We start from the raw sequence: 27,106 nt of genomic DNA on the forward strand, positions 1-27,106 counted from the left end.
CGTCGTATCGGACCGAGACCACCAAAGTGAGGGGCGCCGCCATGGCTGAGGACTCTTGTACATGGCGCTGTCACCATTGCCCCTCCTCTGTCTCGCCCAAGACCTCCTACTCCTCCCTGCGGCTCCCACGACGCCCGCAACCCCTCGGCCACAAGAGCCTCACCGGCGAGCTCTTCTTTCTCCGCCGCCGCTGGGTTGAGGGGAATGAACATACAGCTGCTGTTCCCTCGGTCTCACTTTTTCACTCACACGTGAAATATCTGAAGCTGAGGAGGGAGCTACGTTTTGTGCCCTCTCTTGGTTACATGAGCGAAGATAGTGCTTTGGCTCAATTTTGCCCGCTGGGAATGCTGATATTATGCTTTGGAACCCCTCTTGGCTGACTGTTCCTACTAAATTCTTCCTACGTTCTTTCATCTGTTCTGTGGCCGTGTGCTTCCAGGAGCTAACACAGATACTAGATGTGCTTTCATCTTGGAGGGGCCTTCATGCAACCATGGCGCAGGAACCTTTTGTTGTATCTGTTCACTAGATGTACATTTCTTTCACTCTGATCTGGAAAACCAGATCCTACGGTTTTCCCCGCAGCAGCACTAGTGGGTCGACAGTAGTTATAGGACGATGACTTCATCAAAGTAACGGCGCAGAATGCCGTCATCGTCCGCCGTCGGCTCTGTTTTCACCCGCAACTATGTCTCCCCGACTCGCAACTGGGACTAGATTTCAGATCTCGAGATCCGATCACCCAGCCATAGGTCGACCACCTCCGATGTAGGAGATGACCACCACCGCCGTCGCCGAATCGATGAGATGCATCAGTTTGAGGACGTAACGGCAGCCGCTCGCCTAGACCCGAAGGTCCTAGATCGAGCTCGGGACGCGCCCCGGCCGCCGCCGCCGCCACCTCTTTCTAATCCCCCGGCTGCAGCCAAGCCCCCCGTCGCGCACCGGCCACCTCTGCCCGCCATCCTCGTCGCAAGGAGATCCAAGTTAGGCTGCCGTCGCTTCGGATCTTAGGACGCCAGAGATGGTACGCCGCCGCCGCGCCACAGGGCCTGCGCCCAGCGACGTTGCCGGCGGGGGTGGAAGGAGGGAGATGCGCGGTTCCACTATGGCCAGTCTTATCTCAATATCTTGATGAGGCCACATACTTTTCCAGTACAACTAATTATTGAGACCGAGCTAGCTTTTGTACTGATGGCGCTGTACTGATTGATTTAAATGGTCACCTAATAATACTCCTATATCTGTGGTGGTTGGAATGTCCAACTATAGAGATCTTCGTGCATTATTTTTTAATTCATGCCTAGTGTGAAATCTATATAGAATAAAGATAGAGCAAGCTTTAGCGGCGAGCCCCTACATACACAGTGCACACGTTGGTCTGATCGCCATGACTTCCTCCTGGATGTTGCTTTCCCTCGTCTTCCTTCTGGCTACCTCGTAGGCGCGCGCCGGCGGGTTCAAGCACATCCACCTGTACATGCACGAGATCTTCACGGGCCCGAACGCCACGCTGTTTTCGGTGGTGCCGCCCCTGCACCGGGGCGACAACGCAAGGTTCGGGATGGTCGGAGTGCTCGACGACGAGCTGCGTGACGGCCCGGACCCAAGAAACTCATCGCTGATCGGCCGGTTCCAGTCCCTCTTCGCCTTCGCGGGGCTGGTGACGCCACCGGGCATGCAGACGGCGACCAGCCTCGTGTTCACGGCCGGGGAGCACGCCGGGAGCACGCTGGTCATGGTGGGCAGCATCGTGAGCTCAGAGGGGCCCTACGTACGAGACCGCGGTGGTGGGCGGCACCGGCGCGTTCAGGATGGCGCGCGGGTACTGCGTTCTGAAGGCTGTGTGGAGCCCGACGCCTGAGTCCACCGTGTACGAGGTAAAGCTGTTGTTGAAGATGGGGGGAAGCCTGTTGGCGAAGATGGATGCCTGGAAACGTACGTACGCGCGCACTGTGAAATCTTCAACTGTTAATTGTTACTGGGAACTAGATTAAACTGAACTTATGTGATTAAGCACTGGAGCTGGAGGCCTTTCTACTCAGTTTTTCATTTAATTTAGATCTTCTTCAAAGTATTTAGTAACTTCCAGTTAATTCATATGTTCCAAAGAGATTTGTTTTTATGTATCACTACTTGAAGTTGTGCGAGGTATGGCAGTAACAGGCTTCATTTTCTTCATCTTTTTTACTCTGGTTCCTGGGAACACTGCAAATGACCCATAATAGATACTCGTATTCAAGAGGACGACTCTAAACTTGGTGCTGGGATTGTGCATCCTACTCACCGGTTTGTCGAAGGAGCTAGTCTCTTAATTAGTCCGATGGTATGTTAGGTTGAAATGTTCAGGTCAATACGGCGGCCGGGTTCATTTTCACCGAGTTAAATAAATGTTCGAGCCCAACCAGGCTATGTTTCCTTCAACAAGGCTCCATTTTCCTGAATCTTGAATATAAAGCCTTCTTTGAAAGGAGAAGATCTAGCCCGTTGTAAATATTGCATCGTCATACATCTCCTTGGCATACATATACCCTCTCTAACACTAAGCTCCTTAGAGCATCTCCAGCCGTTGGCCCCCCAGGGGGCGCCTAAAATCGCCGCTTGGGGATGAGCCGGTGCAAAAATTGGGCCTGGGGGCGAGTTGGTCCCCAGCCGCCGGCCCCAGGGCCGCCCCCAGGCGTGTTTAAAAATAAAAGATGTATAGCAAATTTCGGCACAGTTCGGCGAAGTTCGGCTAAAACACGATAAATTTCGGCCAACTTGGGCATATATTTCGATAAAGTTCGCGGATTTTCATTACATAGCAAATATATAAACTAATCTAAAAAAGAAACTGGCTGAAGTCGTCGCCGTCGCCGCCATCCTCACCGTCGTCGTCGTCCTCGGCCTTCTCCTCCTTGACGCGGGCGCCCCTGCTGGACCCGGCGTCGCCATGGCGGACTGGTGGCGGCGGCAACGCGTCGTCGTCGTCGCTGTCATAGATGACGACGACTCCGCCTTCGTCGCGGCTGCGTCAGCGCTCCGCGAAGCGGTGCAGGGCGGCGCACTGGCGCTCCTTCGCCTTCTCCAGGCGCTCCTTCTCCATCGCTATGGAGTCCCTGTGCGCCCATTCCAGGGCCGCCTCGTCGTCGTCGAGCTCCGTCTTCACCGGCGCGCCCGGCTCCGTCTTCACCGACGCGAACCCCGACTCCGTCTTTGGCTTGACGAAGCGCGGAGGAAGAGCCGACGAGGAGGCGCGCCGGCCACCCTCGTTGATGACGATGCCGGCGCAGCGAGTGCGCCGGCCAAGCGGCGTCTTCGCCGCGGGCTCGGCCTTGACGCCGAGCAGGGCCGGAGTACCAGAGGAGTGCGAGGAAGAGCGCGAGGAGGAAGAAGAAGAGGAGGACCCGAACCTCCTTGGCGCCCATGGCCCGGCGCGTCGGTGGTGCGCCGGGGCAGCCACCCTCACCGGGGGGTACGCCAACGGCGGGTCGTTGCCGCCCTCGAGGTACGTCAGCACGCCCTCGAGTGTGCGGCCGGGGACGCCCCACCACAGGTGGCGCCCCTCGCTGTTCTTCAGGCCGCCGACCACCGGCGCGCCGTTGGTGGACGCCATCCGCTGCTGCTGACGGCGCTCGATGTACGCCGCCCAAGCCGCGTGGTTGTCGGCGGCGCACTGGGGGAGGGAGAGCTGGGCGTCGGTTAGGGAGGCGCGCACGACCTCGACCTCCTCGGCGAAGTATTTGGGCTTGGCCACGGCATCGGGCAACGGGGGAATGGGCACCCCCCCCCCCCCCCCCCCGCCGTTGCTGAGCTTCCAGCCCGTCGGCCCTGCGCGCATGTCCGGCGGCGCCGGGATGTTCGCCTGGAATAGGAGCCAGGAATCCTGTTCGCGAAGCGAACGGCGGCCGAAGCCGTTGGCCGCCGCCTTGTCTCCGGGGAAACGCTCTGTCATCGGGAGAGGGGGGAGAGGGAGAGGGAGGGGCTGGCGGTGGCGCTCGGGAGAGGTAGAGGGAGAGGGAGGGGCTGGGTGGCGGCGAGGGGCGGGGCTGGTGTGGGCACACAAGAGTGGAGGCCACCGTCTATATAGCCGCGTCGCGCCCGTGTGTACGCGTGCGAGGGAGGGGAGGCGTCGGCGCGCCGTCCCGTGGAAGGCTGACCGGCGGCAGCCTTGCCATTGATTCCCCGCGGGAACCGAGGCCGTTGGGGGAAGACGAGGTGCCGTGTCGCTGACGCGGCTGGACCGCGGCTTTTTCGCGCCAAAACAGCTCGCCCCGGCGCCCCCGGGCGCCCCCAGCGCGCTGGGTTCGGCCAGGGTCCGCCGGCGCTGTTTTCGGCCCAGGCTGGCGAAAATCGGGCTCCTAAGGGCACGATTGGGCTGTTTTTCGGCGCCGGCGCGAAAAAATCGCCTGGGAAGGCCTTCCTGGGGGCGCGGCTGGAGATGCTCTTAGTTTTAAAAGCCGCACATTCAATTGAGGTCTCCGGTTGAAAGCGAGTCACCCGATTTTGACATGGTCAACTATTTCTCAAAGCTTTCTCATCCAATTCTTTTATACTATACACTATGCTTCCTAATTTTTAAGGCCTCACGGTTAATTGGGTCTTCAATTTATAATTGGATCACCCGATTTTGATCGGGTCAATAATTTGTCAAAGGGCTCTCTCATTCAATTCTTTTAATTATGTATGTTCTCCAATTTTTAAGCTCTTTCATTCAGTTCAGGTATTCAATTTTGGATTTCGTTTACGACTTTGACCGAGCCAATGATTTTTTAAATCAACAGCACTCGGCGTATAAAAACTTATTAATCCCGTGCACCCTCCCACCACCTAGAAAAAAAAGCAACCATGTGATATTGTAGCACCAATATAGTACATGCAACCACCGACGCAGAAATTTCCCTATATAAATATACGTTTGTTAGCCGATAATTAATACATACAACACTATGAAAGTTCATCAAATCACCGCATTATAAATAAAAGTAAAAACACTCCATCATCTCCCTCGCCCTCCAAACTAAATATTCCATGGGTTTCAAAATATAAAGGGTATTAGTTCTTTGAAAAATTAAATATTTTTAACTTTGACCAAGTTCAGAGCAAAAAATATCGACGTCCACAATATTAAACAAAAAAGTATGGAAATTCATTGCATGATGAATCTATCACACCGACTTCGTATTATGAATTTGGATATATTTCTCTACAAATTTGATCAAACTTAAATAGTTTGACTTTTCAAAAAAGTTATATACCTTATATTTTAAAACATAATGTGTTTTTTAAGAAACCGAACAACACTAGCGGCGCAACAAAGCGAGCCCAACCCTTCTAGTATAATATTAAACCATGAATGCCCATCCTCTTCCAGCTTGCCAACAAAATAATTGAAGTGAAAAGATTCCCAATCATGCACGTCCTCTCAAGATTCTTTTTATTTGTGTCTCTATCTAGCACTTAGTAGTTTATATAGCATGTGTCTAGGCAAGACATCACTTTCTAGTTTATATAGCATGTGAACCCTAGAGTGAGGCTTTTGGTGCTCGGCCTACAGACAGGCCGGAATCTGGTGCGTTTCTATGGGCTTTGGGATTCTGAAGCAATCACTTCGTTGCAGCAGTGTGACAGGCCTAGTGGGCGACATACAGTCTATGTTACTCCTATATTCGCACGTATTGTGTTCGGCCCACCAACCATGGTTGTTCCCGGGCCTCCTTGGAGGCACTACGTGGCCTGCACCGGATTTTTGGGACAGGTTTGGTGTTTCAAAACACAACAGGTAAAATGGGCCCCGTGACCTTTGTGGAGCAGGTAGAGCCACGGGACGGGGTTGCCTCGGCATCCCCTTTTCTTCCACAGATCCTCACCGCAGCGGCCGCTCTGTTCTTCCATAGACGTGCACCGCGGCAGCGATTCTGGACCAGCAAGATATCCACTGACGGCCTCGAGCTCGACGGGTAGGTTCATTTTGTTGAGCTGGTTGCCTTCTTTCATTCTTTGCGTGTGGATTCGACAGTGTTCGATTGGAAACTTCTTTCCTGATGGGGCTATATTTGATTGCAGCAGGGGGGAGTCGTGCCTGCTGGATGGAAATGGTTCTGTGTTCCAAGTGGAGTTCCAAGATTCCATGAGTGCACCAGCTCTAGAGATCGAGAAGGGGGGCGAAGCACAGGAAGCTGGAGATGGACAGAGATATGAGGTGTGCTCTGAAGCTATGAGCGGCTGGACATGGAAGTTAGTGTGGTTTTCCCTCATATTAGTTTTGCACCTGCTCAGTGTAGTTTTTTCTTGGTCGTGGGTGTACTGGTTATATGATATTTGGTGGAAATAGAATTTTTTGCTGATGGACACAAACCTTGGCACCGTTGTAGGTGACTTCCCTGGCTGAAATGTTCACCGTAATTTGACCGACCATCTTTTTCATTCACTCGTAGTCATACAAGCCTATTCTGGGAGTTACTCCTTGTGGCTTGTTTAGTACGCCGAGCTCTAGACTATCAAGAATGAACAACTGAGTTGCAAACATGCGAAAAGGGTAACCATGAGAGTGCACACAAAATGGTTTAATAATAACTAATGCTTTATTTGTTGGTCGAAAAGATGTCATACCTGCAAGAACAAATGGCAGCCAACTATATGCATAGTTGGGTTCCTCTTTGAAACATCAGTTTTGAACTTCCTCACAGCTTGTAACAAATGCTTCAGTACATAAGCACTCCTATTCCAATCTCTGATCTTGCCCACATCATTGAGTCCTGACCAGAATTCTATTGATATATAATCGTTTTTGGCTGGCTGCGACAAGGCGATCATAATACCGTGTATTTTCACCACTTCACATCAGCTAGGAGAAGAAGAAATTTAATAAAGAAGTTGAGGAATGATACAGGTGGCTGGGTTGAGGGGAATGATAACATGTGTCCGCTCATCAAAGATTACTTCAGTAGCATTTTCACATCTAGCGAGGGGGATATTGACCCGACTGTACTAAACTCTATTAAACCATCTGTTTCAAACTGTTGGAAATATGCCCTAGAGGCAATAATAAAATGGTTATTATTGTATTTCCTTGTTCATGATAATTGTCTATTGTTCATGCTATAATTGTATTAACTGGAAACCGTAATACATGTGTGAATACATAGACCACAACATGTCCCTAGTGAGCCTCTAGTTGACTAGCTCGTTGATCAACAGATGGTCATGGTTTCCTGACCATGGACATTGGATGTCATTGATAACGGGATCACATCATTAGGAGAATGATGTGATGGACGAGACCCAATCCTAAGCATAGCACAAGATCGTGTAGTTCGTTTGCTAAAGCTTTTCTAATGTTAAGTATCATTTCCTTAGACCATGAGATTGTGTAACTCCCTGATACCGTAGGAGTGCTTTGGGTGTACCAAACGTCACAACGTAACTGGGTGGCTAAAAAGGTGCACTACGGGTATCTCCGAAAGTGTCTGTTGGGTTGGCACGAATCGAGACTGGGATTTTTCACTCCGTATGACGGATAGGTATCTCTGGGCCCACTCGGTAATGCATCATCATAATGAGCTCAATGTGATTAAGTAGTTAGTCACGGGATCATGCATTATGGAACGAGTAAAGTGACTTGCCGGTAACGAGATTGAATGAGGTATTGGGATACCGACGATCGAATCTCGGGCAAGTAACATACCGATTGACAAAGGGAATTGCATACGGGATTGCTTGAATCCTTGACATCGCGGTTCATCCGATGAGATCATCGTGGAACATGTGGGAGCCAACATGGGTATCCAGATCCCGCTGCTGGTTATTGACCGGAGAACGTCTCGATCATGTCTGCATGGTTCCCGAACCCGTAGGGTCTACACACTTAAGGTTCGGTGAAGCTAGAGTTGTTATGGGAAATAGTATGTGGTTACCGAAGGGTGTTCTGAGTCCCGGATGAGATCCCGGACATGACGAGGAGCTCCGGAATGGTCCGGAGGTGAAGATCGGTATATTGGACGAAGGGTATTGGAGTCTGGAATTGTTCCGGGGGTACCAGGTGATGACCAGCGTGTCCGAAAGGGGTTTCGGAGGCCCCGGCAAGCGTTGGGGGGCCTTATGGGCTAAGGGGAGAGGGCACATCAGCCCACTAAGGGGCTGAGCGCCCCTCCCACCCCATCTCACGTAACCAGGAGAGGTGGGGGCGCCACCCCTAGGGCAGCCACCCCTCCCGGCTTGGGGGGGCAAGTTTCCTAGGGGGTAGGGGCGCCCAAACCCATCTAGGGTTTCCCCTGTGGCCGTCGCCCCTCCCCTAGGGAACCCTAGGGCGCCTCCCCCTCCTCCCTTCCCCCTATATATAGTGAGGGAGAGAGAGGGCAGCCGCACCCCTTCCCCTGGTGCAGCCCTCTCCCTCCTCCAACACCTCCTCCTCGTCCGTAGTGCTTGGCGAAGCCCTGCCGGAGAACCACGAGCTCCATCACCACCATGCCGTCGTGCTGTCGGAATTTTCCCTCAACTTATCCTCTCCCCTTGCTGGATCAAGAAGGAGGAGATGTCCCCGGGCTATACGTGTGTTGAACGCGGAGGCACCGTTGTTCGGTGCTTAGATCGGATTCGGCCGCGATCTGAATCGCTTCGTGAACGACTCCACCGACCGCGTTCTTGTAACTCTTCTGCTTAGCGATCTTCAAGGGTATGAAGATGCACTCCCTCTCTCTCGTTGCTAGTATCTCCTAGATTGATCTTGGTGACACGTAGGAAAATTTTGAATTTGTGCTACGTTCCCCAACAGTGGCATCATGAGCTGGTTCTATTGCGTAGATTCTATGCACGAGTAGAACACAAGTAGCTGTGGGAGTTGGTTTTGTTCAATATGCTTACCGTTACTAGTCCTATCTTGTTTCGACGGTATTGTGGGATGAAGCGGCCCGGACCGACCTTACACGTACACTTACGTGAGACAGGTTCCACCGACTGACATGCACTTGTTGCATAAGGTGGCTAACGGGTGCCAGTCTCTCCCACTTTAGTCGGATCGGATTCGATGAAAAGGGTCCTTATGAAGGCTAAATAGCAATTGGCATATCACGTTGTGGTTTTGGCGTAGGTAAGAAACGTTCTTGCTAGAAACCTATAGCAGCCACGTAAAAAACTTGCAACAACAATTAGAGGACGTCTAACTTGTTTTTGCAGCATATGCCGTGTGATGTGATATGGCCAAGAAGGATGTGATGAATGAAATATATGTGATGTATGAGATTGATCATATTCTTGTAATAGGAATCACGACTTGCATGTCGATGAGTATGACAACCGGCAGGAGCCATAGGAGTTGTCTTTAATTATTGTATGACCTGCGTGTCACTGAATAACAACATGTAATTACTTTACTTCATTGCTAAACCGTTAGCTATAGTAGTAGAAGTAATCAGTTGGCGAGACAACTTCATGGAGACACGATGATGGAGATCATGGTGTCATGCCGGTGACGATGATGATCATGGAGCCCCGAAGATGGAGATCAAAAGGAGCAAAATGATATTGGCCATATCATGTCACTATTTGATTGCATGTGATGTTTATCATGTTTATGCATCTTATTTGCTTAGAACGACGGTAGTAAATAAGATGATCCCTCATAATAATTTCAAGAAAGTGTTCCCCCTAACTGTGCACCGCTGTGAAAGTTTGTTGTTTCGAAGCACCACGTGATGATCGGGTGTGATAGATGCTAACGTTCACATACAACGGGTGTAAGCCAGATTTACACATGCAAAACACTTAGGTTGACTTGACGAGCCTAGCATGTACAGACATGGCCTCGGAACACAAGAGACCGAAAGGTCAAACATGAGTTGTATAGTAGATACGATCAATATGAAGATGTTCACCGATGATGACTAGTACGTCTCACGTGATGATCGGACACGGCCTAGTTGACTCGGATCATGTATCACTTAGATGACTAGAGGGATGTCTATCTGAGTGGGAGTTCATTAAATAATTTCATTAGATGAACTTAATTATCATGAACATAGTCAAAAGGTCTTTGCAAATTATGTTGTAGCTCGAGTTTTAGTTCTACTGTTTTTAGATGTGTTCCTAGAGAAAATTTAGTTGAAAGTTGATAGTAGCAATTATGCGGACTGGGTCCGTAAACTGGGGATTGTCCTCATTGCTGCGTAGAAGGCTTATGTCCTTAATGCACCGCTCGGTGTGCTGAACCTCGAACGTCATCTGTGGATGTTATGAACATCTGACATACACGTTTTGATGACTACATGATAGTTCAGTAATGTTAAATGGTTTAGAATTGTGGCGCCGAAGACGTTTTTTGAAACGTCGCGGAACATATGAGATGTTCCAAGGGCTGAAATTGGAATTTTAGGCGCGTGCCCACGTCAAGAGGTACGAGACCTCCTACAAGTTTCTTAGCCTACAAACTAATTGAGAAAAGCTCAATCGTTGAGCTTGTACTCAGATTGTCTGGGTACAAAAATCACTTGAATCGAGTGGGAGTTAATCTTCCAGATGAGATAGTGATGTTTCTCCAAAGTCATTGCCACCAAGCTACTAGAGCTTCGTGATGAACTATAACCTATCAGGGATAGATATGATGATCCTTCAAATATTCGCAATGTTTGACACCACGAAAGTAGAAATCAAGAAGGAGCGTCAATTGTTGATGGTTAGTGAAACCACTAGTTTCAAGAAGGGCAAGGGTAAGAAGGGATACTTCATGAAATGGCAAATCAGTTGCTGCTCTAGTGAAGAAACCCAAGGTTGAACCCAAACACGAGACTAAGTGCATCTGTAATGAGGGGAACAGTCACTGAAGCAGAACTACCCTAGATACTTGGTAGATGAGAAGGCTGGCAAGGTCGACAGAAGTATATTGGATATACATTATATTGATGTGTACTTTACTAGTACTCCTAGTAGCACCATAGTAATAGATACCGGTTCAGTTGCTAAGTGTTAGTAACTCGAAATAAAAGGCTACGGAATAAATGAAGACTAGCTAAAGGTGAGATGATGATATGGTTTGGAAGTGTTTCCAAGGTTGATGTGATCAAGCATCGCATACTCCCTCTACCATCGAGATTGGTGTTAAATCTAAATAATTGTTATTTGGCGTTTGCGTTGAGCATAGACATGATTGGATTATGTTTATCGCAATACGGTTATTCATTTAAGGAGAATAATGGTTACTCTGTTTATTTGAATAATACCTTCAATGGTCCTGCACCTAAAATGAATGGTTTATTGAATCTCGATCGTAGTGATACACATGTTCATGCCAAAAGATATAAGATAGTAATGATATAGTGCCACCTACTTGTGGCACTGCCATTTGAGTCATATTGGTATAAAACGCATGAAGAAGCTCCATGTTGATGGATCTTTGGACTCACTCGTTTTTGAAAAGATTGAGACATGTGAACCATGTCTATTGGTATATACGCATGAAGAAACTCCATGCAGATGGACCGTTTGGACTCACTTGATTTTGAATCACTTGAGACATGCAAATCATACCACATGGGCAAGATGACTGAAAGCCTCATTTTCAGTAAAATGGAACAATAAAGCAACTTGTTGGAAGTAATACATTTTGATGTGTGCAGTCCAATGAGTGCTGAGGCACGTAGTGGATATCGTTATGTTCTTACTTCACAGATGATTTGAGTAGATACTGAGTATATTTACTTGATAAAACACAAGTCTGAATTATTGAATGGTTCAAGTAATTTCAGAGTGAAGTTGAAGATCTTCGTGACAAGAGGATAAAATGTCTATGATATGATCATAGAGATGAATATCTGAGTTGCGAGTTTGGTACACAATTGAGACATTGTGGAAATTGTTTCACAACTAACACCGCCTGGAACACCATAGTGTGATGGTGTATCCGAACATCATAGATGCACCCCATTGGATATGAGCCATACCATGATGTCTCTTATCGAATTACCACTATCGTTCATGGGTTAGGCATTAGAGACAACCACATTCACTTTAAATAGGGCACCACGTAATTCCGTTGAGATGACACCGTATGAACTATGGTTTAGAGAAACCTAAGCTGTCGTTTCTTGAAAGTTTGGGGCTGCGACGCTTATGTGAAAAGGTTTCAGGCTGATAAGTTCGAACCCAAAGCGGATGAATGCATCTTCATAGAATACCCAAAAATAGTTGGGTATACCTCCTATTTCAGATCCGGAAGCAAAAGTGATTGTTTCTAGAAACGGGTCCTTTCTCAAGGAAAAGTTTCTCTCGAAAGAATTGAGTGGGAGGTTGGTGGAGACTTGATATGGTTATTGAACCGTCTCTACAACTAGTGTGTAGCAGGGCACAGGAAGTTGTTCCTGTGGCACCTACACCAATTGAAGTGGAAGCTGATGATAGTGATCATGAAGCCTCGGATCAAGTCACTGCCGAACCTCGTAGGACGACAAGGACGCGTACTGCTTCAGAGTGGTACGGTAATCCTGTCTTGGAGGTCATGTTGCTAGACAACAATGAACCTACGAGCTATGGAGAAGCGATGGTGGGCCCAGATTCCGACAAATGGCTCGAGGCCATAAAATCCGAGAGAAGATCCATGTATAAAACAAAGTGTAGACTTTGGAAGAACTACTTGATGGTCATAAGGCTGTTGGGTACAGATGGATTTTAAAAGGGAAGACAGACAATGATGGTAAGTGTCACCATTAACAAAGCTCAACTTGTCGCTGAGATGTTTTCCGACAAGATCAAGGAGTTGACTACGATGATACTTTCTCACTCGTAGCGATGCTAAGAGTCTGTTAGAATTATATTAGCAGCTACTGCATTATTTATGAAATCTTGCACATAGGATGTCAAAATATAGTTTCCTCGACGATTTTATTGAGGAAAGGTTGTATCTGATACAACCAGAAGGTTTTGACAATCCTAAAAGATGCTAACAAGTATGCAAAGCTCTAGCTATCCTTCTAAGAACTGGAGTAAGCATCTCGGAGTTGGAATATACGCTTTGATGAGATGATCAAAGATTTTGGATTTATACAAAGTTTATGAGAAACTTGTATTTCCAAAGAAGTGAGTGGGAGCACTATAGAATTTCTGATGAGTATATATTGTTGACGTATTGTTGATCAGAAATGATATAGAATTTCTAGAAAGCATATAGGGTATTTGAAAAGGTGTTTTTCAATGGAAAACCTGGATTAAGCTACTTGAACATTGAGCATCAAGATCTATAAGGATAGATAAAAAACGCTCAATAATACTTTCAAATGAATACATGCCGTGACAAGATTTTGAAGTTCAAAATAGATCGACGAAGAAGGAGTTCTTGGTTGTGTTATAAGATGTGAGTATTGAGTAAGACTCAAGACATGACCTCGGCAGAAGAGAGAGAATGGACGAAGGTCGTCCCCTATGCTTCAGACATAGGCTCTACAGTATGCTATGTTGTGTACCGCACCTGAAGTGTGCCTTTCCATGAGTCAGTCAAGGGGTACAAGAATGATCCAGGAATGGATAACAAGACAGCGGTCAAACATATCCTTAGTAACTAGTGGACTAAGGAATTTTCTCAATTATGGAGGTGGTAAAAGAGTTCGTCGTAAAGGGTTACGCCGATGCGAACTTTGACACTAATCCGGATTATTCTGAGTAGTAAACCGGAATCGTATAGTAGAACAGTTATTTGGAATAGCTCCAAATAGAGCGTGGTAGCTGCATCTAGGAGATGACATAGAGATTTGTAAAGCACACACGAATCTGAAAGATTCAGACCCGTTGACTAATAACCTCTCTCACAAGCGAGATATGATCAAACCCCATGGGTGTTGAATTCATTACAATCACATAGTGATGTGAACTAGATTATTGACTCTAGTGCAAGTGGGAGACTGTTGGAAATATGCCCTAGAGGCAATAATAAAATGGTTATTATTGTATTTCCTTGTTCATGATAATTGTCTATTGTTCATGCTATAATTGTATTAACTGGAAACCGTAATACATGTGAATACATAGACCACAACATGTCCCTAGTGAGCCTCTAGTTGACTAGCTCGTTGATCAACAGATGGTCATGGTTTCCTGACCATGGACATTGGATGTCATTGATAACGGGATCACATCATTAGGAGAATGATGTGATGGACGAGACCCAATCCTAAGCATAGCACAAGATCATGTAGTTCGTTTGCTAAAGCTTTTCTAATGTTAAGTATCATTTCCTTAGACCATGAGATTGTGTAACTCCCTGATACCGTAGGAGTGCTTTGGGTGTACCAAACGTCACAACGTAACTGGGTGGCTAAAAAAAGTGCACTACGGGTATCTCCGAAAGTGTCTGTCGGGTTGGCACGAATCGAGACTGGGATTTTTCACTCCGTATGACGGATAGGTATCTCTTGGCCCACTCGGTAATGCATCATCATAATGAGCTCAATGTGACTAAGTAGTTAGTCACGGGATCATGCATTATGGAACGAGTAAAGTGACTTGCCGGTAACGAGATTGAACGAGGTATTGGGATACCGACGATCGAATCTCGGGCAAGTAACATACCGATTGACAAAGGGAATTGCATACGGGATTGCTTGAATCCTTGACATCGTGGTTCATCCGATGAGATCATCGTGGAACATGTGGGAACCAACATGGGTATCCAGATCCCGCTGTTGGTTATTGAGCGGAGAACGTCTCGGTCATGTCTGCATGGTTCCCGAACCCGTAGGGTCTACACACTTAAGGTTCGGTGACACTAGAGTTGTTATGGGAAATAGTATGTGGTTACCGAAGGTTGTTCGGAGTCCCAGATGAGATACCGGACATGACAAGGAGCTCCGAAATGGTCCGGAGGTGAAGATCGGTATATTGGACGAAGGGTATTGGAGTCCGGAATTGTTTCGGGGGTACCAGGTGATGACCAGCGTGTCCGAAAGGGGTTTCGGAGGCCCCGGCAAGCGTTGGGGGGGCTTATGGGCTAAGGGGAGAGGGCACATCAGCCCACTAAGGGGCTGAGCGCCCCTCCCACCCCATCTCACGTAACCAGGAGAGGTGGGGGCGCCACCCCTAGGGCAGCCACCCCTCCCGGCTTGGGGGGCAAGTTTCCTAGGGGGTAGGGGCGCCCAAACCCATCTAGGGTTTTCCCTGTGGCCGTCGCCCCTCCCCTAGGGAACCCTAGGGCGCCTCCCCCTCCTCCCTTCCCCCTATATATAGTGAGGGAGAGAGAGGGCAGCCGCACCCCTTCCCCTGGTGCAGCCCTCTCCCTCCTCCAACACCTCCTCCTCCTTCGTAGTGCTTGGCGAAGCCCTGCCGGAGAACCACGAGCTCCATCACCACCATGCCATCGTGCTGTCGGAGTTTTCCCTCAACTTCTCCTCTCCCCTTGCTGGATCAAGAAGGAGGAGACGTCCCCAGGCTGTACGTGTGTTGAACGCGGAGGCACCGTTGTTCGGTGCTTAGATCGGATTCGGCCGCGATCTGAATCGCTTCATGAACGACTCCACCGACCGCGTTCTTGTAACGCTTCCGCTTAGCGATCTTCAAGGGTATGAAGATGCACTCCCTCTCTCTCGTTGCTTGTATCTCCTAGATTGATCTTGGTGACACGTAGGAAAATTTTGAATTTCTGCTACGTTCCCCAACACAAACTATACGAATGATCTCTTGATTATTGATTTTACTAGATATGATGCCAGGAAATCTCTTTTCTAAATTGGTGATATGAAGGCGCCTGGTCCCGACGGGCTTCATGCAATCTTTTTCAAGAGATTCTGGCACATAGTAGGAGATGAACTCACAAATGAGGTCCTTGATGCAATTAAAAAGAGCAAGATTCCAGATGGTTGGAACTCAACTAATGTGGTTTTAATACCAGAGGTTGAGAGCCCTGAGGTAATCACACAGTATAGGCCTATCTCTTTGTGCAACGTAGTCTATAAGATCATTTCTAAGGTACTTGCAAAAGGACTAAAAACAATCCTTCCAGAAGTTATCTCACCTACTCATAGCGCTTTCGTAACGGGTAGGCTTATTACGGACAATGTACTTGTGGCCTACGAATGCTTCCATGTAATAAAGAAAAGAAACCATGGGTCTAATGGTTATTGTGTCGTGAAGTTGGACATGAACAAAGCTTATGATCGCGTTGAGTGGGGTTTCCTGGAAAAGGTGATGCTGAGAATGGGATTTCATGAGCTCTGGGTAAACATGATCATGGAATGTGTTTCCTCAGTTACCTACAGAGTTAGGTTTAATAATACATAAACGGAGGAATTCACCCCCACAAGAGGACTGAGGCAGGGGGATCCCTTGTCCCCCTACTTATTTTTCCTATGTTCTGAAGGCTTGTCGAGTCTCTTGTCACGTGAAGAAGATGTTGGAGGTATAGAGGGAATTCATGTCTGTCGTAATGCTCCTTCTATCTCACATTTGTTATTTGCAGACGACTCCCTTATCTTGATGAAAACAGACACACAAAATGCCAACACTCTGAAAAGGGTGCTTGAGATATATTGTTCTAGCTCGGGACAGATTATGAGTAATGCTAAGTCAAGTATCTTCTTCAGTCCTAATACCAATGTCATCACAAGGGAGAATTGCTGTAGAGAGATTAATATTGTGACTGAAGCACTTTCAGATACCTATTTGGCTCTACCAACAATGGTTGGGGTGGACAGATCTGATTGTTTTCAACACCTGATATGCCAGATTGAAGGGATGGAAAGGAAAAACCCTGTCCATGCAAGGTAAAGATATACTAATTAAGTCTATTGCCCAAGCTATTCCTTCATATGCTATGTCTGTTTCAAGCTGCCAAAAGGAATTTGCAAGGCAATCACAGATGAAATTTCTGGTTTTTGATGGGGAGACAATGATGACCAGAAGAAAATGCATTGGTTTGCATGGTGGAAGTTGTGTATCCCGATGAAGAAAGGGGGATTGGGGTTTAGGGACCTTCACAGTTTTAACCTTGCTATGTTGGCAAAACAATGTTGGCGACTTCTCGAGAACCTAGATTCTTTATGTGCGCAAGTTCTTCGTGCTAAATATTACCCAGATGGAAATTTACTTAAAGTTGGTCCTAAGAAGGGATCATCTTACACTTGCCAAACCATTGTGCCAGGCATTCGAACTTTCCAGCGAGGATGCATTTGGAGGGTTGGTTCTCGAATACACATTAACATTTGGCAGGACCCTTGGATCCCAACCAGTGCAACTCGGAAGGTAATTACCCCTAGATGGACAATATTGTTGTCAAAAGTGGAGGAGCTTATTGATCCTTACACTGGGAATTGGGATGATGTGCTTTTGAGAGACTATTTCTCACCAGTAGATGTGCATAGGATATTGTAAATTCCGCTTAACACACATATGACAGAGGACTTTGTTGCTTGGAACTATACAAGGTCTGGTACCTTCTCAGTACGATCTGCTTATTACAGGGAGTTGGAACACCATTTTGGTCCTCGTCTTATAAGAGCTGATGAGCAAGGTAATGTCCATATAAACAAGGTATGGAAAGATGCATGGAAACTTAAGGTGCCTGGCAAAGTAAAACACTTCACATGGAAAGTGCTTCATGGAATTCTCCCATGTTATGGCATTCTTGCTGGCCGACATATCCCCATATCGCCACAGTATCCTCGATGCTCAGTCAATGCAGAAGATGTGCAGCACACACTCTTTGGCTGCCGTATGGTAAAGGAAGTTTGGAAATGCTTAGGCCTTCTTGGAAACTGTGAATAAAGCAATGGCAGAAGATAGATCTGGTGCCATCACCTTGGAGATACTGCTCAAACTTACAGAGACAATCGATGGTCTCCCGATGGCAGAACTGGCAACAGTTGCAGCGTGGTTTCTATGGTGGCAACAACGCCGACTTGTGAAAGGAGTGGACATCCAAGGCCCAGATAAACCGGCAATGTCAATTAAAGTACTTGCAACAAACTATATCCAATCTTTGATGCCCAAGTTGCCGGTGAGGACGGGTAATCATATGTGGAAAAAACCACCTCATGGTGTGGTGAAAATGAATGTTGACGCATCTTTTCATGCGGACACACTGTCCGGAGCTAGTGGTGTAGTTCTACGTGATGACCGTGGCGATTTCATCGCCGCTGCATCCTAGTTCATCCCGCATGTCCGTGATGTTGATGCTGCTGAACTATTAGCAAACAGAAATTGTATGTTCCTTCTGGCAAGTATGGGATGCAATTCGGCAGAGGTGGAATCCGATAGCTCCTTTGCAGTTGAATTAATAAATTTGATGGATGAATATTTGGGACCCGATGTCGTCCTTGTTGCTGAATGTAAGCAGCTACCTCTCGATTTCTTAAAGTTATCTTTCAAACATTGTTTTAGAGAAGCGAATCAGGTGGCTGACGAGTTAACAAGACACTCCTTTACTACTACATCTCCTGGTTCTTGGGATGCTGTTATCCCTGGTTTTATTTCTCATTCATATGACTATTATATGAGAAATAAAGTCTATTTGCTGTAAAAAAAAAGACTAACCATCCGAGCTACAGCTTTGCTCGCTTCTCTTAAAAAAAGGTTTACTTCACGCTGCCGGTAAAACACACACCTTCACCCCCCCCCCCCCCCCCCCCCCCCCCCCCCCCCCCAATCGCCTTCTGCCATATTTTCAGTGTCGTCGTCGAACTCGACGATCCCCGGGTCGGACCTCTGTCTCCCGCCACCTGCGGTTGACATCACCGCCCGCCTAGTTTTGTCGTCACCTATACCTGCGCCACTGCCAGGTCAAGCTTAGTCTATCTTTCACCTCCTCTCTGCCTCCGTCATCCACCCTCCACTGCCTCGCCTCCGAACTCCATGTAGCACTCGACTTCCACCCTTCTGCCATCCCTTGAGTGTCTTTTTTGGGCTCAGGACGATGTGCATGTGTCTGCCTGATCAAAAATTCGATGTCATGGAGCGTGGAAAACGGTCGATCCCACTGCGATTGGAAGCAAACAATCGATCACACATGACTTAAATGGGTCAAGGTCAGTGCGGCCCATTCAACAAGGTACATTTATTTGAAAATTTGTTTTGAAGAAATTGTATTCAAAGCTACAAAAATAAGTAAAAAAATATTTGTTGTTATAAAAAATATTTACACATATAAAAAATTAAAAAATTAGAAATGTTATTGTTCCATTTTAAATGCAATTTGAAACAATGTTTATGTACATTGAGAAATGTTTGTGTCCTTTTTAAAAAGTAGTCACAACTATTTAAAAAATTATCTACTAGGGACATGCAAGATTTTTCGAAGATGAATTGGACGATGAGGGGTTTTAATAATTGAGCGACCAACATGACGGATATTCATACCTTCTCCATTGGCGGTGTGAATGTGGTCTTGGCCACGGTACTTCTCCCGCATGGTCACCTTCTCGAGTTCGCCGGTGATGTGGTTCGTAGCGCCACTATCGACATACCAGTTTGTGTCCACGCCATCTGATCCATCCACCGCAGCAACCACCTTCTCATCCTACGAGGAGTCATCATCATCGTCGAATCGGTACCAGCAATCCTTTTGGCCGAGTGACCAGGTTTGCCGCAGGTCTAGCACCGGATGGCATCGGGGCGTGACCGGTTGGAGTTGTTGCAGAGGCCCTGGTTGTTGTTGGAGGAGGGCCGTCCGCCACCGTCGTTGTTTCCATGGGGGTTGATGTTCCTGGTGTTGAAGCCACCGTTGTGCCTGCCCTTGCCGCGCCCCCGATGACGAGAGATGCCACCACACTACTAGGAAAAGGGCTATAGATGGAATTGACACTAATGGCGCACCAGACATATGGTGGGCCATTACTATATACTAATGGCGCACCATGTGTTGGTACGCCATTAGTGTGGTAGCCACTAATGGCGCACCACGTCCACGGTACGCCATTAGTAAAAAAAATTAATTTTTTTTTAAATTTTTGTCAAAACAACTAATGGCGCACCATGCCACGGTGCGCCATTAGTAGTAACTTGGCCACCACTTCCACCGAATGCACCCCCCCCCCTGGATCGCCTTTTCAGTTTTTACAAAAATAAAAGAAAATGATGAAAATGTCAAAACAATAGAAGAAAATAAGTTTCCCATGTGATATGTGGTCTAGTTGTTGGGAAAATTTGCAAATATGAATTTCGACTTCATTTGCAAAATCTCTCGAGAATTTGTAAAAATGGGCATAACTTTTGCATACTAACTCGGATGAAAAAGTTTTTTATATGAAAAATCATCTACTCGAAAAATTACATCCGAATTTAACATTTCCAGAATCCTCAAAAACCTAACAGAAAAAAAGATACGGGGCTTTTAAAATCTCGAGACGCAAAAAAATTCAAACTTACTAATGGCGCACCTGCCCGTGGTGCGCCATTAGTATCTTCCCACCTTCAAAATTCAAAATAGGTCAACAAAATAAAAAAAAAGTTATTAATGGCGCACCTGCCCATGGTGCGCCATTAGTATCTTCCCGCCTTCAAAATTCAAAATAAGTCAAAAAAATAAAAAATATATATTAATGGCGCACCTGCCCATGGTGCGCCATTAGTATCTTCCCACCTCCTCTCCTCTCCTCCACTCCATCCCCTCCTCTCCTCTCCTCCACTCCATCTCCTCCTCTCCTCCACTCCATCTTCCCTTCTCTCTTCCACCATACTACCCTCCTCCTCTCCGGCGACCTCCTCCTCCCTCCTCTCCTCCCCTCCCCTCACGATTTCTCCTCCCTCCTCTCCGGTGAGCTCCTCCTCCCTCCTCTCCGGTGAGCTCCTCCTCCCTCATCTCCGGTGAGCTCCTCCTCCCTCCTCTCCGGTGAGCTCCTCCTCCCTCCTCTCCGGTGAGCTCCTCCTCCCTCCTCTCCGGTGAGCTCCTCCTCCCTCCTCTCCGGTGAGCTCCTCCTCCCTCATCTCCGATCACCTCCTCCTCCTCTCCGGCAAAACAACACGGCAAAAGAACGTACAAGATCCAAAAACGGGAACAAAATTTGAAATAATATCGTGCAAAAAAATGAGCAAAAAAAGAGCAAAAATGGGCAAAAAATCGCAATCCAGATCCAAATTCAAAATTCAAAAATATCAATGGCGCACGGTGGGGATTAGACGGTGCGCCACTACTATTTTCCCGCCTTCAAAATTCAAAAATACTAATGGCGCACCATGGTCTATACTAATGGCGCACCAGTGGCCTGTACTAATGGCCTGTACTAATACCAGATACTAATGGCGCACCAGTGGTGCGCCATTAGTAAAAATTACTAATGGCGTGCTAGTAATGGCACACCAGTGATGCGTCATTAGTAGGCAAAATTGGTGCGCCATTAGTAGGCCTTTTCCTAGTAGTGCCACGACCGCGCATGGCCATGTTGGCGGAAGACTTGAAGCCGCCGCCAGAGTGACCCCCTTGGTAGAGGGCAACCCGCTGGTCGAAGTTGCTGATCATGGCGAATAGGTCGTCGAGCGAGACGGGCATGGTGCGGGCATCGAGCGCGGATACGAGGGGCTGGTACTCCATGTTGAGGGCGGCGATGATGTAGGAGACGAGTTCCCCGTCTCCGAGCAGCTTGCCGGCTGCCGTGAGCTCATCTGATAGTGAGCGCATGTGCCCGAAGAAGCTGGCCACGGGATGCGTCCCCTTCTGCGCGTTGGCGAGGACGACACGGATGTTGTTGAGGCAAGACAGTGACTGGGACAAAAACATGTTCGCCAGTGATGTCCAGAGATCTTGCGCATGATTGATCGTCGTGACCTGCACAAGTACCTCCTTGGAGAGGTTATTCAGAAGGTATCCGAGTACCTGCTGCTCCTCGCGGATCCAGATCGGATGAAGGGGATTCGGTGAAGCTTCCTCCTTTCCGTCCTTGTCCTTGGTGACGACGAGTCGGGCCGGCTCAGGCATGGAGCCGTCGACATACCCGAAGACGCCCGCACCACGGAGCTGCGGCGTGACCTGAGTCCGCCAAAGGATGTAGTTGGTATGAGTCAACTTCTCGGTGACCTGACCAGCGAGGTTGTCCGGTGCGGCGCTGGAGGATGCCATGGTGAAAGCGGGGGTGGTGTGGATGGGGATAGTAGATGCGATGTGGAAGAGTTAGGTTGATACCATGTGAAAACTTGGGTTAACGTCGTGTCTTTCTCTGACCGACGGCTTCGTGTTAATATACCAGGGTGCAACTCTCAGATCACGTACATGGTTGAGATTACAACTTGTGGTACAAGGGATAAGAGGATAGAGAGATAGAGTTGTTACAAAGATAAACTATATGCTAACAAGTAACAACATGAACTATCTTCGCCGGACTACCCTTGGATTGCACATCATCAACCTGTCACGACTAGGCAGCTTATACATTGCTTAACATCCTCCCTTAATCACAACTTTGCCAAATTGAGATTACGCTTGAATTTTTCAAAACTTCTTGTGGGTAATGGTTTTGTGAAGCCATTTGCAACTTGATCTCTGGAATGCACAAAACGAATTTCTAACTGCTGATTTGCAACTCTTTCTCTGACAAAGTAGAAATCAATTTCAATAGTCAACACCCATGATGGTAGTACGCCTGCCTTGAGCTCCCCGCATATGGGTCGGCGTTCCTTCTCCCACCGGCCATCTCCAGCAGCAGCATCCCGAAGTTGTACACGTCGGACTTGCTGGATATGATACCGAAGCTCCAGGATATCATCTCTGGGGCTATGTAGCTGACGGTTCCCCACATGGCGCTTGGTGGGACGAATTTATCACCCCTCTGGTATAGTTTGGTGAGCCCAAAATCAGCGACCATTGGAATGAAATTGCTGTCAAGAAGGATGTTGTGTGGCTTGATGTCAAAGTGCAGAATCTGCATGTCGCATCCCTGGTGTAAGTAGTTGATTTGGCAATGCCTAGAGCAATTTCGTTGAGCGTGTCACATGAGAAGGTCTTCAGCAGAGAAGATGTACTTGTCCAGAAATACGTGCATGTACTTGTAGACTAAGGCCCTTCTCATTTCCTCCGAGCAAAACTCCACTAAACGCACCACATTGACGTGGTGGATCCGGCCGATGGTAGAGACCTCGCTGATGAAATCTTCTCCATTGCAGTTTGAGTTGTCCTCTAGCATCTTCACGGCGACATGGACACTGCCTGGAAGTAGCAGGCCCCTGTACATAGTGCTGTAGCCCCCTTGGCCCAGTTTATCTTTGAAATGGCTTGTGACTGCAACCATGTCTATGTAGGCGTACCTCGTTCAGCCAATCATTTGTTGAATCATGAGGAACTTCTCAACTACATCAATTATGATCCTTGTTTTCCAGTACTTATAGGCTAGGAATATACATACAGACAGGGGTGCCAACATGAACTTGCATTGTACTGCCAAACAAGTATATGAATGTAAGCTAGATGAACGTGGAGGCATATGCTTGTCCAACATTTGTGACCATGATGATTAAAAGCATGTAAATTCTTTTTTGAAAGTAAAAAGCATATTATTCTCACATACCGAAAAATAACCTGGTGATAGAAATACCAGATACTATGGTTACAACAGCGAAAATCAAATTTGTTCTGTAGTGGGGATCTCTAGAGTACTGGGTCATGCATTCTACGAAGTGCACTTCACTCCGGAGAAAAGCACGAGCCCAATTCATGATGTTTGCGCCAGATACTTGCTCTTTGAAGTAGCTGCAGATCATACAACTGCAAAGAAAAGGATTTAGAACAGAGCACGGTGTTTAGATAGGGCAAATTCCATTTGCATACTAACTCGACCCCGTTTGCGCAAAACACCAGTGTTTGACTCTCTTTAAATTTGGCTACACGTTGCATTTTGGACTATTGATTTTAAATTCAACATGATCTTGACCTGTGCCCGACAGGTAGGGCTGGACGTCCGAACGGGCTAATGGGCTCGGCTCGGAGCTCGCTCCAGCTCGGCCCGACTCAGCTCGGCCTGAGAGCTAAATAGGCCGAGCCGAGCCACGTGAAATGGGCCCGTTGGCCGACCGAGCCGAGCCTGTTTTGGCCCGGTCCAGCTCGGTGGCTCGTCTGAAGCCGAAGCCCAGGACGCGACGCAATCACGCAGCCCAGCAGAGGAGCGCAACCAGCCCAACCCAGCGAGTCGCGTCGTCTCCACTGTCTCCTCCCGCTAGGGTTCGCCGCCGCCGCCGCCGCCGTCCCACGCTTCTCGCCAAGCTATTTCCTGCATGCCACCACGACGCATCCTGCCACCGGTGTCGGCACGCACGAGCGCATCCAGCGGCCGCAGCGCACGCACGCATCACCAGCCTGTTGATTGATTCTTGGACACAAGTACAAAACTTGAAGCACGTTGATTGAATCCTGGAGTTGGCTGGATGTACACGTACGAGAGGAAGCAAGATCAACTGCTACGGAGGCTAGCCACCTGCGTTCGACGCACCAGACGCCCGACCTCGCCACGCCGGCACGTCTCCGTCGTGCTCCCCTCAACGCCGTCAAGCCAACCTCGCCTGAGGCGCCCGTACACCCACGCACCCAGCCTCCAGAGGCAAAACGAGCTGCTCGGGCTGGACCGAGCCATAGGCAAGACGAGCCGAGCCTCCAGATGCGGGCTCGTTCAACTAGCGAGCCGAGCCGAGCATGGCTCGTTCATGGCGAGCCAAATCCAGGCTCGGACCGAACTCGGCTCGGCTCGGCTCGTGTCCAGCCCTACCGACAGGCTAGCCTGATCAGATCGAAGAAAAAAAAACTAGAGCCAAGTGCAATACACAATTGAATTGCACAGTGGTGTGAGAAAACCAAACCCCAGTGTTTTGGGGTTAAATTAAGTTGTGAAAATGCAAATTACTCTTTTTTATAATTACAACAAAAAACAAATTGCTGGAGTGACAAACTTTGTAGTGTAATTGCAATGTCATAAATTATTGCTATTGTAATTGCTGGAGTGACAAATTTTTGCGGTTAACTACTTCCCGGCTGCCACCGCTAGTGTAATTCCCCAAGTTAATTCTTCAAGAAAATAAGAAGAGAAACTAAATTTGGGAGAAAATGGATTGTTGGCACTCAGGCAAGCAATGGGCTTGTATGCACCCAGACATAAAATGGATTGTCTGGGTTCAAGTATACACGTAAGGCACCCAGACATAAACATGTGAATTGATTGTTGGCACTCAGGCAAGCAATGGTCTTGTACGCACTATTATTTGTTACTGCTCTCGAACAATTAGCGAGACATGCTGTGTAGGGGCTGCGTGTGACAAAATCAAAAAGGGAAGGTGAATCTGAAACATTTTTGCCACATTGTCCTGAATAAGGAACGTGACTCCACAGTGGAAGAGGGCAGCTGCTACTGGTATTGAAGTTGGGATCCATGACCCAGAAGTAGGAACCGGTGTGGTTGATGGCAATCACATAGTACGTTCCTGTGTAGACGTGAATTGTAGCCTTGCTACTACTGCAACCCAACTCGTATGTTCGGAAGTTGGGGTCACATGGTATGTTCCTGTGTTGATGTGAATCATAGCCTTGCTGCTGGCGCAATCCAGCTCGTATGCTTCAACAGCGCACTCAAGAGGATCACCTCGCCGACGGAAAGGAAATGATATGTCTTGGACATGACATGATGATCTGCTACAAAAACAGCAACAAGGGAAAAGACAGTGCAGGCTTGAGTAAGGGTGTAACAGTCGCTGAATCTAAGTATGTCCAACAGTAAAATACCTTGTGCTGCTCATGTTCTTTGATACTAGAAACTGGATGGTTTTATTTTATTTTACCAGGCTGAACCATGAGAAGGGTTGAGTCCTGATTTGTGATGTTTCTTTGAAATGAGACGATGACAACTGTGTTATTCATGGCGTCCAAAAGAGAGAAGCGTTTCTAGACCCAGGAACAACACCTTGCGGTTCGGCACAAATCAATTTTTCAAGTTAAACTCTATATATGCAGCTAACATAGAAAATCTTACATATGTGAAATATAAGGGTGTCATATTAGAGAAGATTGCAAAATGCAAAAGCATGCCTGCATAAAAAATATTGAAAATTTCTTATCACACACTGCACCATTCAGCTTTTATTTAATTTATAGAAGTATGAGGGTATGCTCATAAATATTTCATAGAAATATAGCATGTTCAATTAGCTAATAAATAAGATACATGAAGAAGCAAACTCTATAGTTGGCGTGTCAATACCAAACTTTCGACAAATCTTACAAAGAACAACAATTATATATTTGTTTCATCTAGGCGAGTATGCTAATCATGCATGCCGAAGATATACCTCACCAGAGCTATGATGAGCACGACATTCCAAAGAAGAAAACTCCCTGAAGAATTTGGATATCTTTGCGCATACATCATTACTTTCTGAGGCCTCCCATGACAACTTCAGATTCATTCTTCTAAGCATTGGTGCACATCTAACTATCAGTCTCAAAAAATCGAACTCATGATCCTCTCCTTCGAAGCCATCGATCTCCACTTCTTCGAGAGTAGTCAAGGAGATAGTTTGGGACCTCCAGTCTGTTGGCTCACATGGACAATCTGATTCACATCCTTCATCCACCTAAAACAAAAAATAAACGTCAATATATAACTACAAATGTATTGTTGAGATAAGTAATCAGAAGTGAGAGTTACCGTACCAATCTCTGTTGGGCAACCTTAAGCCTCCGAATAGCGGTACGAATTCGATCCATCCCAAGGAGATGAAACACCAATGCTCCAAAAGCATGCCCGTATGTTGTGAGAAGTAGCTCCAAAACAGAGAAGGAAGCAACCATGTGCTTCTCTACCTCATGCGCAAAGTTGTCCGCCACATCATGAACAATAGTTGAGCCCTGAAGAAAAATAAAAATTGGCAGGATAGATAATCATTCACAAAGATTATTTTACTCGGAGCTTGCAGTAAATTGATAAGGAGAACCCTCTCGCAAGAAAAAAAAGGTAGGAGAGCGGGCTCACGGCGGAGGCACGAATGTGCAGCGAAGGCAGCTCTCCTTGTCCCTCTGTCTGTAGAGTCACCTGCTCGAGGTACCAAAGACCAAAAACAACATGCGCCCCATAGTAGTAGCAGCAATTCCACGAGACCTTCTCCACCATTGGTGCCGAGACGGAGATGCACTACCGGAAACTGGCCCTACCCCGACGGCCAAATCAATGCCGACGGCTGCCGTCGGCCT

At 47.4% G+C, this 27,106-nt stretch overlaps 1 long non-coding RNA gene and 1 pseudogene across 1 annotated transcript; one reads left to right on the forward strand and one right to left on the reverse strand.

The window, feature by feature from the left end:
• The first annotated feature begins 5,805 nt into the window (after positions 1-5,805).
• LOC125537977 lies at positions 5,806-6,397 on the forward strand. The gene is made up of 2 exons (XR_007296155.1): positions 5,806-5,942; positions 6,049-6,397. It is a non-coding gene; the product is annotated as an uncharacterized LOC125537977 (long non-coding RNA).
• A 16,102-nt stretch (positions 6,398-22,499) lies between these two features.
• On the reverse strand, positions 22,500-27,026 carry LOC125532546 (annotated as a pseudogene).
• Positions 27,027-27,106: the final 80 nt, after the last annotated feature.

This window comes from Triticum urartu, chromosome 1 (assembly GCF_003073215.2).
Source record: "Triticum urartu cultivar G1812 chromosome 1, Tu2.1, whole genome shotgun sequence".
NCBI classification, from domain to species: domain Eukaryota; kingdom Viridiplantae; phylum Streptophyta; class Magnoliopsida; order Poales; family Poaceae; genus Triticum; species Triticum urartu.